The sequence below is a fragment of the Labrus bergylta genome, chromosome 11, assembly GCF_963930695.1.
Source record: "Labrus bergylta chromosome 11, fLabBer1.1, whole genome shotgun sequence".
Taxonomy (NCBI): Eukaryota; Metazoa; Chordata; class Actinopteri; order Labriformes; family Labridae; genus Labrus; species Labrus bergylta.
This window is the reverse complement of record NC_089205.1, coordinates 29,007,681-29,017,274: the sequence shown is the minus strand read 5'-3', so window position 1 is coordinate 29,017,274 and position 9,594 is coordinate 29,007,681. Positions and strand designations below refer to the sequence as shown.

The window sequence follows — 9,594 nt, the reverse complement described above, 5'->3', positions numbered from 1 at the left end:
GATTAGTGGCTAGATTTGCAAATATGCAGCTGCTGTGATGACCAATTAGAAAACGTGTACAAGAAGATAACGGAATTTCTATTGCATAAAGACTGTGGCAGGGATGCACATGCACATAGTGTGCGACAAGTCAGGCTTGCCGTGAGTGTAGTGGCCAGGACGACGTGTGTTATCCTGCCCTTTACGATGAGCCTGACATACTCGGGTTTCTCTTCATATCGTACAAGTCTTTCGCCTTTTACTAAAGACTTCCGTGGAGAGGAACACTATTGAGTTCAACTTATTTTTGGCAGGCTTAGCCTTGTAGCTGAGCCTCTCTATTATGTGGAAAACAAACAATCTACCCAATGCAACTTGGCCTGAGATCTTGAGCCAAATTGTGGAGTGATTAGTGGCTAGATTTGCAAATATGCAGCTGCTGTGATGACCAATTAGAAAAAGTGTACAAGAAGATAAGGGAATTTCTATTGCATAAAGACTGTGGCAGGGATGCACATGCACATAGTGTGCGACAAGTCAGGCTTGCCGTGAGTGTAGTGGCCAGGACGACGTGTGTTATCCTGCCCTTTACGATGAGCCTGACATACTCGGGTTTCTCTTCATATCGTACAAGTCTTTCGCCTTTTACTAAAGACTTCCGTGGAGAGGAACACTATTGAGTTCAACTTATTTTTGGCAGGCTTAGCCTTGTAGCTGAGCCTCTCTATTATGTGGAAAACAAACAATCTACCCAATGCAACTTGGCCTGAGATCTTGAGCCAAATTGTAGAGTGATTAGTGGCTAGATTTGCAAATATGCAGCTGCTGTGATGACCAATTAGAAAACGTGTACAAGAAGATAACGGAATTTCTATTGCATAAAGACTGTGGCAGGGATGCACATGCACATAGTGTGCGACAAGTCAGGCTTGCCGTGAGTGTAGTGGCCAGGACGACGTGTGTTATCCTGCCCTTTACGATGAGCCTGACATACTCGGGTTTCTCTTCATATCGTACAAGTCTTTCGCCTTTTACTAAAGACTTCCGTGGAGAGGAACACTATTGAGTTCAACTTATTTTTGGCAGGCTTAGCCTTGTAGCTGAGCCTCTCTATTATGTGGAAAACAAACAATCTACCCAATGCAACTTGGCCTGAGATCTTGAGCCAAATTGTAGAGTGGTTAGTGGCTAGATTTGCAAATATGCAGCTGCTGTGATGACCAATTAGAAAACGTGTACAAGAAGATAACGGAATTTCTATTGCATAAAGACTGTGGCAGGGATGCACATGCACATAGTGTGCGACAAGTCAGGCTTGCCGTGAGTGTAGTGGCCAGGACGACGTGTGTTATCCTGCCCTTTACGATGAGCCTGACATACTCGGGTTTCTCTTCATATCGTACAAGTCTTTCGCCTTTTACTAAAGACTTCCGTGGAGAGGAACACTATTGAGTTCAACTTATTTTTGGCAGGCTTAGCCTTGTAGCTGAGCCTCTCTATTATGTGGAAAACAAACAATCTACCCAATGCAACTTGGCCTGAGATCTTGAGCCAAATTGTAGAGTGATTAGTGGCTAGATTTGCAAATATGCAGCTGCTGTGATGACCAATTAGAAAAAGTGTACAAGAAGATAAGGGAATTTCTATTGCATAAAGACTGTGGCAGGGATGCACATGCACATAGTGTGCGACAAGTCAGGCTTACCGTGAGTGTAGTGGCCAGGACGACGTGTGTTATCCTGCCCTTTACGATGAGCCTGACATACTCGGGTTTCTCTTCATATCGTACAAGTCTTTCGCCTTTTACTAAAGACTTCCGTGGAGAGGAACACTATTGAGTTCAACTTATTTTTGGCAGGCTTAGCCTTGTAGCTGAGCCTCTCTATTATGTGGAAAACAAACAATCTACCCAATGCAACTTGGCCTGAGATCTTGAGCCAAATTGTAGAGTGATTAGTGGCTAGATTTGCAAATATGCAGCTGCTGTGATGACCAATTAGAAAAAGTGTACAAGAAGATAAGGGAATTTCTATTGCATAAAGACTGTGGCAGGGATGCACATGCACATAGTGTGCGACAAGTCAGGCTTACCGTGAGTGTAGTGGCCAGGACGACGTGTGTTATCCTGCCCTTTACGATGAGCCTGACATACTCGGGTTTCTCTTCATATCGTACAAGTCTTTCGCCTTTTACTAAAGACTTCCGTGGAGAGGAACACTATTGAGTTCAACTTATTTTTGGCAGGCTTAGCCTTGTAGCTGAGCCTCTCTATTATGTGGAAAACAAACAATCTACCCAATGCAACTTGGCCTGAGATCTTGAGCCAAATTGTAGAGTGATTAGTGGCTAGATTTGCAAATATGCAGCTGCTGTGATGACCAATTAGAAAACGTGTACAAGAAGATAACGGAATTTCTATTGCATAAAGACTGTGGCAGGGATGCACATGCACATAGTGTGCGACAAGTCAGGCTTGCCGTGAGTGTAGTGGCCAGGACGACGTGTGTTATCCTGCCCTTTACGATGAGCCTGACATACTCGGGTTTCTCTTCATATCGTACAAGTCTTTCGCCTTTTACTAAAGACTTCCGTGGAGAGGAACACTATTGAGTTCAACTTATTTTTGGCAGGCTTAGCCTTGTAGCTGAGCCTCTCTATTATGTGGAAAACAAACAATCTACCCAATGCAACTTGGCCTGAGATCTTGAGCCAAATTGTGGAGTGATTAGTGGCTAGATTTGCAAATATGCAGCTGCTGTGATGACCAATTAGAAAAAGTGTACAAGAAGATAAGGGAATTTCTATTGCATAAAGACTGTGGCAGGGATGCACATGCACATAGTGTGCGACAAGTCAGGCTTGCCGTGAGTGTAGTGGCCAGGACGACGTGTGTTATCCTGCCCTTTACGATGAGCCTGACATACTCGGGTTTCTCTTCATATCGTACAAGTCTTTCGCCTTTTACTAAAGACTTCCGTGGAGAGGAACACTATTGAGTTCAACTTATTTTTGGCAGGCTTAGCCTTGTAGCTGAGCCTCTCTATTATGTGGAAAACAAACAATCTACCCAATGCAACTTGGCCTGAGATCTTGAGCCAAATTGTAGAGTGATTAGTGGCTAGATTTGCAAATATGCAGCTGCTGTGATGACCAATTAGAAAACGTGTACAAGAAGATAACGGAATTTCTATTGCATAAAGACTGTGGCAGGGATGCACATGCACATAGTGTGCGACAAGTCAGGCTTGCCGTGAGTGTAGTGGCCAGGACGACGTGTGTTATCCTGCCCTTTACGATGAGCCTGACATACTCGGGTTTCTCTTCATATCGTACAAGTCTTTCGCCTTTTACTAAAGACTTCCGTGGAGAGGAACACTATTGAGTTCAACTTATTTTTGGCAGGCTTAGCCTTGTAGCTGAGCCTCTCTATTATGTGGAAAACAAACAATCTACCCAATGCAACTTGGCCTGAGATCTTGAGCCAAATTGTAGAGTGGTTAGTGGCTAGATTTGCAAATATGCAGCTGCTGTGATGACCAATTAGAAAACGTGTACAAGAAGATAACGGAATTTCTATTGCATAAAGACTGTGGCAGGGATGCACATGCACATAGTGTGCGACAAGTCAGGCTTGCCGTGAGTGTAGTGGCCAGGACGACGTGTGTTATCCTGCCCTTTACGATGAGCCTGACATACTCGGGTTTCTCTTCATATCGTACAAGTCTTTCGCCTTTTACTAAAGACTTCCGTGGAGAGGAACACTATTGAGTTCAACTTATTTTTGGCAGGCTTAGCCTTGTAGCTGAGCCTCTCTATTATGTGGAAAACAAACAATCTACCCAATGCAACTTGGCCTGAGATCTTGAGCCAAATTGTAGAGTGATTAGTGGCTAGATTTGCAAATATGCAGCTGCTGTGATGACCAATTAGAAAAAGTGTACAAGAAGATAAGGGAATTTCTATTGCATAAAGACTGTGGCAGGGATGCACATGCACATAGTATGCGACAAGTCAGGCTTACCGTGAGTGTAGTGGCCAGGACGACGTGTGTTATCCTGCCCTTTACGATGAGCCTGACATACTCGGGTTTCTCTTCATATCGTACAAGTCTTTCGCCTTTTACTAAAGACTTCCGTGGAGAGGAACACTATTGAGTTCAACTTATTTTTGGCAGGCTTAGCCTTGTAGCTGAGCCTCTCTATTATGTGGAAAACAAACAATCTACCCAATGCAACTTGGCCTGAGATCTTGAGCCAAATTGTAGAGTGATTAGTGGCTAGATTTGCAAATATGCAGCTGCTGTGATGACCAATTAGAAAAAGTGTACAAGAAGATAAGGGAATTTCTATTGCATAAAGACTGTGGCAGGGATGCACATGCACATAGTGTGCGACAAGTCAGGCTTGCCGTGAGTGTAGTGGCCAGGACGACGTGTGTTATCCTGCCCTTTACGATGAGCCTGACATACTCGGGTTTCTCTTCATATCGTACAAGTCTTTCGCCTTTTACTAAAGACTTCCGTGGAGAGGAACACTATTGAGTTCAACTTATTTTTGGCAGGCTTAGCCTTGTAGCTGAGCCTCTCTATTATGTGGAAAACAAACAATCTACCCAATGCAACTTGGCCTGAGATCTTGAGCCAAATTGTAGAGTGGTTAGTGGCTAGATTTGCAAATATGCAGCTGCTGTGATGACCAATTAGAAAACGTGTACAAGAAGATAACGGAATTTCTATTGCATAAAGACTGTGGCAGGGATGCACATGCACATAGTGTGCGACAAGTCAGGCTTGCCGTGAGTGTAGTGGCCAGGACGACGTGTGTTATCCTGCCCTTTACGATGAGCCTGACATACTCGGGTTTCTCTTCATATCGTACAAGTCTTTCGCCTTTTACTAAAGACTTCCGTGGAGAGGAACACTATTGAGTTCCAACTTATTTTTGGCAGGCTTAGCCTTGTAGCTGAGCCTCTCTATTATGTGGAAAACAAACAATCTACCCAATGCAACTTGGCCTGAGATCTTGAGCCAAATTGTAGAGTGATTAGTGGCTAGATTTGCAAATATGCAGCTGCTGTGATGACCAATTAGAAAAAGTGTACAAGAAGATAAGGGAATTTCTATTGCATAAAGACTGTGGCAGGGATGCACATGCACATAGTGTGCGACAAGTCAGGCTTACCGTGAGTGTAGTGGCCAGGACGACGTGTGTTATCCTGCCCTTTACGATGAGCCTGACATACTCGGGTTTCTCTTCATATCGTACAAGTCTTTCGCCTTTTACTAAAGACTTCCGTGGAGAGGAACACTATTGAGTTCAACTTATTTTTGGCAGGCTTAGCCTTGTAGCTGAGCCTCTCTATTATGTGGAAAACAAACAACCTACCCAATGCAACTTGGCCTGAGATCTTGAGCCAAATTGTAGAGTGATTAGTGGCTAGATTTGCAAATATGCAGCTGCTGTGATGACCAATTAGAAAAAGTGTACAAGAAGATAAGGGAATTTCTATTGCATAAAGACTGTGGCAGGGATGCACATGCACATAGTGTGCGACAAGTCAGGCTTACCGTGAGTGTAGTGGCCAGGACGACGTGTGTTATCCTGCCCTTTACGATGAGCCTGACATACTCGGGTTTCTCTTCATATCGTACAAGTCTTTCGCCTTTTACTAAAGACTTCCGTGGAGAGGAACACTATTGAGTTCAACTTATTTTTGGCAGGCTTAGCCTTGTAGCTGAGCCTCTCTATTATGTGGAAAACAAACAATCTACCCAATGCAACTTGGCCTGAGATCTTGAGCCAAATTGTAGAGTGGTTAGTGGCTAGATTTGCAAATATGCAGCTGCTGTGATGACCAATTAGAAAACGTGTACAAGAAGATAACGGAATTTCTATTGCATAAAGACTGTGGCAGGGATGCACATGCACATAGTATGCGACAAGTCAGGCTTACCGTGAGTGTAGTGGCCAGGACGACGTGTGTTATCCTGCCCTTTACGATGAGCCTGACATACTCGGGTTTCTCTTCATATCGTACAAGTCTTTCGCCTTTTACTAAAGACTTCCGTGGAGAGGAACACTATTGAGTTCAACTTATTTTTGGCAGGCTTAGCCTTGTAGCTGAGCCTCTCTATTATGTGGAAAACAAACAATCTACCCAATGCAACTTGGCCTGAGATCTTGAGCCAAATTGTAGAGTGATTAGTGGCTAGATTTGCAAATATGCAGCTGCTGTGATGACCAATTAGAAAAAGTGTACAAGAAGATAAGGGAATTTCTATTGCATAAAGACTGTGGCAGGGATGCACATGCACATAGTGTGCGACAAGTCAGGCTTGCCGTGAGTGTAGTGGCCAGGACGACGTGTGTTATCCTGCCCTTTACGAAGAGCCTGACATACTCGGGTTTCTCTTCATATCGTACAAGTCTTTCGCCTTTTACTAAAGACTTCCGTGGAGAGGAACACTATTGAGTTCAACTTATTTTTGGCAGGCTTAGCCTTGTAGCTGAGCCTCTCTATTATGTGGAAAACAAACAATCTACCCAATGCAACTTGGCCTGAGATCTTGAGCCAAATTGTAGAGTGGTTAGTGGCTAGATTTGCAAATATGCAGCTGCTGTGATGACCAATTAGAAAACGTGTACAAGAAGATAACGGAATTTCTATTGCATAAAGACTGTGGCAGGGATGCACATGCACATAGTGTGCGACAAGTCAGGCTTGCCGTGAGTGTAGTGGCCAGGACGACGTGTGTTATCCTGCCCTTTACGATGAGCCTGACATACTCGGGTTTCTCTTCATATCGTACAAGTCTTTCGCCTTTTACTAAAGACTTCCGTGGAGAGGAACACTATTGAGTTCCAACTTATTTTTGGCAGGCTTAGCCTTGTAGCTGAGCCTCTCTATTATGTGGAAAACAAACAATCTACCCAATGCAACTTGGCCTGAGATCTTGAGCCAAATTGTAGAGTGATTAGTGGCTAGATTTGCAAATATGCAGCTGCTGTGATGACCAATTAGAAAAAGTGTACAAGAAGATAAGGGAATTTCTATTGCATAAAGACTGTGGCAGGGATGCACATGCACATAGTGTGCGACAAGTCAGGCTTACCGTGAGTGTAGTGGCCAGGACGACGTGTGTTATCCTGCCCTTTACGATGAGCCTGACATACTCGGGTTTCTCTTCATATCGTACAAGTCTTTCGCCTTTTACTAAAGACTTCCGTGGAGAGGAACACTATTGAGTTCAACTTATTTTTGGCAGGCTTAGCCTTGTAGCTGAGCCTCTCTATTATGTGGAAAACAAACAATCTACCCAATGCAACTTGGCCTGAGATCTTGAGCCAAATTGTAGAGTGGTTAGTGGCTAGATTTGCAAATATGCAGCTGCTGTGATGACCAATTAGAAAACGTGTACAAGAAGATAACGGAATTTCTATTGCATAAAGACTGTGGCAGGGATGCACATGCACATAGTGTGCGACAAGTCAGGCTTGCCGTGAGTGTAGTGGCCAGGACGACGTGTGTTATCCTGCCCTTTACGATGAGCCTGACATACTCGGGTTTCTCTTCATATCGTACAAGTCTTTCGCCTTTTACTAAAGACTTCCGTGGAGAGGAACACTATTGAGTTCCAACTTATTTTTGGCAGGCTTAGCCTTGTAGCTGAGCCTCTCTATTATGTGGAAAACAAACAATCTACCCAATGCAACTTGGCCTGAGATCTTGAGCCAAATTGTAGAGTGATTAGTGGCTAGATTTGCAAATATGCAGCTGCTGTGATGACCAATTAGAAAAAGTGTACAAGAAGATAAGGGAATTTCTATTGCATAAAGACTGTGGCAGGGATGCACATGCACATAGTGTGCGACAAGTCAGGCTTACCGTGAGTGTAGTGGCCAGGACGACGTGTGTTATCCTGCCCTTTACGATGAGCCTGACATACTCGGGTTTCTCTTCATATCGTACAAGTCTTTCGCCTTTTACTAAAGACTTCCGTGGAGAGGAACACTATTGAGTTCAACTTATTTTTGGCAGGCTTAGCCTTGTAGCTGAGCCTCTCTATTATGTGGAAAACAAACAATCTACCCAATGCAACTTGGCCTGAGATCTTGAGCCAAATTGTAGAGTGGTTAGTGGCTAGATTTGCAAATATGCAGCTGCTGTGATGACCAATTAGAAAACGTGTACAAGAAGATAACGGAATTTCTATTGCATAAAGACTGTGGCAGGGATGCACATGCACATAGTGTGCGACAAGTCAGGCTTGCCGTGAGTGTAGTGGCCAGGACGACGTGTGTTATCCTGCCCTTTACGATGAGCCTGACATACTCGGGTTTCTCTTCATATCGTACAAGTCTTTCGCCTTTTACTAAAGACTTCCGTGGAGAGGAACACTATTGAGTTCCAACTTATTTTTGGCAGGCTTAGCCTTGTAGCTGAGCCTCTCTATTATGTGGAAAACAAACAATCTACCCAATGCAACTTGGCCTGAGATCTTGAGCCAAATTGTAGAGTGATTAGTGGCTAGATTTGCAAATATGCAGCTGCTGTGATGACCAATTAGAAAAAGTGTACAAGAAGATAAGGGAATTTCTATTGCATAAAGACTGTGGCAGGGATGCACATGCACATAGTGTGCGACAAGTCAGGCTTACCGTGAGTGTAGTGGCCAGGACGACGTGTGTTATCCTGCCCTTTACGATGAGCCTGACATACTCGGGTTTCTCTTCATATCGTACAAGTCTTTCGCCTTTTACTAAAGACTTCCGTGGAGAGGAACACTATTGAGTTCAACTTATTTTTGGCAGGCTTAGCCTTGTAGCTGAGCCTCTCTATTATGTGGAAAACAAACAATCTACCCAATGCAACTTGGCCTGAGATCTTGAGCCAAATTGTAGAGTGATTAGTGGCTAGATTTGCAAATATGCAGCTGCTGTGATGACCAATTAGAAAAAGTGTACAAGAAGATAAGGGAATTTCTATTGCATAAAGACTGTGGCAGGGATGCACATGCACATAGTGTGCGACAAGTCAGGCTTACCGTGAGTGTAGTGGCCAGGACGACGTGTGTTATCCTGCCCTTTACGATGAGCCTGACATACTCGGGTTTCTCTTCATATCGTACAAGTCTTTCGCCTTTTACTAAAGACTTCCGTGGAGAGGAACACTATTGAGTTCAACTTATTTTTGGCAGGCTTAGCCTTGTAGCTGAGCCTCTCTATTATGTGGAAAACAAACAATCTACCCAATGCAACTTGGCCTGAGATCTTGAGCCAAATTGTAGAGTGATTAGTGGCTAGATTTGCAAATATGCAGCTGCTGTGATGACCAATTAGAAAACGTGTACAAGAAGATAACGGAATTTCTATTGCATAAAGACTGTGGCAGGGATGCACATGCACATAGTGTGCGACAAGTCAGGCTTGCCGTGAGTGTAGTGGCCAGGACGACGTGTGTTATCCTGCCCTTTACGATGAGCCTGACATACTCGGGTTTCTCTTCATATCGTACAAGTCTTTCGCCTTTTACTAAAGACTTCCGTGGAGAGGAACACTATTGAGTTCAACTTATTTTTGGCAGGCTTAGCCTTGTAGCTGAGCCTCTCTATTATGT

The 9,594-nt window shown here is 43.9% G+C and overlaps 25 non-coding genes across 25 annotated transcripts; all 25 read left to right on the top strand.

Annotated features, from left to right (window-relative positions):
* Positions 1-197: 197 nt before the first annotated feature.
* On the top strand, positions 198-314 carry LOC136180597 (U5 spliceosomal RNA). The gene has a single exon (XR_010667221.1). It is a non-coding gene; the product is annotated as a U5 spliceosomal RNA (small nuclear RNA).
* Positions 315-583: 269 nt separating this feature from the next.
* On the top strand, positions 584-700 carry LOC136180596 (U5 spliceosomal RNA). Its single transcript, XR_010667220.1, has one exon. It is a non-coding gene; the product is annotated as a U5 spliceosomal RNA (small nuclear RNA).
* A 269-nt stretch (positions 701-969) lies between these two features.
* On the top strand, positions 970-1,086 carry LOC136180595 (U5 spliceosomal RNA). The gene has a single exon (XR_010667219.1). It is a non-coding gene; the product is annotated as a U5 spliceosomal RNA (small nuclear RNA).
* A 269-nt stretch (positions 1,087-1,355) lies between these two features.
* Positions 1,356-1,472, top strand: LOC136180594 (U5 spliceosomal RNA). The gene has a single exon (XR_010667218.1). It is a non-coding gene; the product is annotated as a U5 spliceosomal RNA (small nuclear RNA).
* A 269-nt stretch (positions 1,473-1,741) lies between these two features.
* LOC136180593 (U5 spliceosomal RNA) lies at positions 1,742-1,858 on the top strand. The gene has a single exon (XR_010667217.1). It is a non-coding gene; the product is annotated as a U5 spliceosomal RNA (small nuclear RNA).
* Positions 1,859-2,127: 269 nt separating this feature from the next.
* On the top strand, positions 2,128-2,244 carry LOC136180592 (U5 spliceosomal RNA). The gene has a single exon (XR_010667216.1). It is a non-coding gene; the product is annotated as a U5 spliceosomal RNA (small nuclear RNA).
* Positions 2,245-2,513: 269 nt separating this feature from the next.
* Positions 2,514-2,630, top strand: LOC136180591 (U5 spliceosomal RNA). Its single transcript, XR_010667215.1, has one exon. It is a non-coding gene; the product is annotated as a U5 spliceosomal RNA (small nuclear RNA).
* A 269-nt stretch (positions 2,631-2,899) lies between these two features.
* On the top strand, positions 2,900-3,016 carry LOC136180590 (U5 spliceosomal RNA). Its single transcript, XR_010667213.1, has one exon. It is a non-coding gene; the product is annotated as a U5 spliceosomal RNA (small nuclear RNA).
* Positions 3,017-3,285: 269 nt separating this feature from the next.
* LOC136180589 (U5 spliceosomal RNA) lies at positions 3,286-3,402 on the top strand. Its single transcript, XR_010667212.1, has one exon. It is a non-coding gene; the product is annotated as a U5 spliceosomal RNA (small nuclear RNA).
* Positions 3,403-3,671: 269 nt separating this feature from the next.
* Positions 3,672-3,788, top strand: LOC136180588 (U5 spliceosomal RNA). The gene has a single exon (XR_010667211.1). It is a non-coding gene; the product is annotated as a U5 spliceosomal RNA (small nuclear RNA).
* Positions 3,789-4,057: 269 nt separating this feature from the next.
* Positions 4,058-4,174, top strand: LOC136180587 (U5 spliceosomal RNA). Its single transcript, XR_010667210.1, has one exon. It is a non-coding gene; the product is annotated as a U5 spliceosomal RNA (small nuclear RNA).
* Positions 4,175-4,443: 269 nt separating this feature from the next.
* LOC136180586 (U5 spliceosomal RNA) lies at positions 4,444-4,560 on the top strand. The gene has a single exon (XR_010667209.1). It is a non-coding gene; the product is annotated as a U5 spliceosomal RNA (small nuclear RNA).
* Positions 4,561-4,829: 269 nt separating this feature from the next.
* Positions 4,830-4,947, top strand: LOC136180722 (U5 spliceosomal RNA). Its single transcript, XR_010667346.1, has one exon. It is a non-coding gene; the product is annotated as a U5 spliceosomal RNA (small nuclear RNA).
* A 269-nt stretch (positions 4,948-5,216) lies between these two features.
* LOC136180585 (U5 spliceosomal RNA) lies at positions 5,217-5,333 on the top strand. Its single transcript, XR_010667208.1, has one exon. It is a non-coding gene; the product is annotated as a U5 spliceosomal RNA (small nuclear RNA).
* A 269-nt stretch (positions 5,334-5,602) lies between these two features.
* LOC136180584 (U5 spliceosomal RNA) lies at positions 5,603-5,719 on the top strand. The gene has a single exon (XR_010667207.1). It is a non-coding gene; the product is annotated as a U5 spliceosomal RNA (small nuclear RNA).
* Positions 5,720-5,988: 269 nt separating this feature from the next.
* LOC136180583 (U5 spliceosomal RNA) lies at positions 5,989-6,105 on the top strand. Its single transcript, XR_010667206.1, has one exon. It is a non-coding gene; the product is annotated as a U5 spliceosomal RNA (small nuclear RNA).
* A 269-nt stretch (positions 6,106-6,374) lies between these two features.
* Positions 6,375-6,491, top strand: LOC136180582 (U5 spliceosomal RNA). The gene has a single exon (XR_010667205.1). It is a non-coding gene; the product is annotated as a U5 spliceosomal RNA (small nuclear RNA).
* Positions 6,492-6,760: 269 nt separating this feature from the next.
* On the top strand, positions 6,761-6,878 carry LOC136180715 (U5 spliceosomal RNA). The gene has a single exon (XR_010667339.1). It is a non-coding gene; the product is annotated as a U5 spliceosomal RNA (small nuclear RNA).
* Positions 6,879-7,147: 269 nt separating this feature from the next.
* Positions 7,148-7,264, top strand: LOC136180581 (U5 spliceosomal RNA). Its single transcript, XR_010667204.1, has one exon. It is a non-coding gene; the product is annotated as a U5 spliceosomal RNA (small nuclear RNA).
* A 269-nt stretch (positions 7,265-7,533) lies between these two features.
* LOC136180711 (U5 spliceosomal RNA) lies at positions 7,534-7,651 on the top strand. The gene has a single exon (XR_010667335.1). It is a non-coding gene; the product is annotated as a U5 spliceosomal RNA (small nuclear RNA).
* Positions 7,652-7,920: 269 nt separating this feature from the next.
* LOC136180580 (U5 spliceosomal RNA) lies at positions 7,921-8,037 on the top strand. Its single transcript, XR_010667203.1, has one exon. It is a non-coding gene; the product is annotated as a U5 spliceosomal RNA (small nuclear RNA).
* Positions 8,038-8,306: 269 nt separating this feature from the next.
* LOC136180700 (U5 spliceosomal RNA) lies at positions 8,307-8,424 on the top strand. Its single transcript, XR_010667324.1, has one exon. It is a non-coding gene; the product is annotated as a U5 spliceosomal RNA (small nuclear RNA).
* A 269-nt stretch (positions 8,425-8,693) lies between these two features.
* On the top strand, positions 8,694-8,810 carry LOC136180579 (U5 spliceosomal RNA). Its single transcript, XR_010667202.1, has one exon. It is a non-coding gene; the product is annotated as a U5 spliceosomal RNA (small nuclear RNA).
* A 269-nt stretch (positions 8,811-9,079) lies between these two features.
* LOC136180578 (U5 spliceosomal RNA) lies at positions 9,080-9,196 on the top strand. Its single transcript, XR_010667201.1, has one exon. It is a non-coding gene; the product is annotated as a U5 spliceosomal RNA (small nuclear RNA).
* Positions 9,197-9,465: 269 nt separating this feature from the next.
* Positions 9,466-9,582, top strand: LOC136180577 (U5 spliceosomal RNA). Its single transcript, XR_010667200.1, has one exon. It is a non-coding gene; the product is annotated as a U5 spliceosomal RNA (small nuclear RNA).
* Positions 9,583-9,594: the final 12 nt, after the last annotated feature.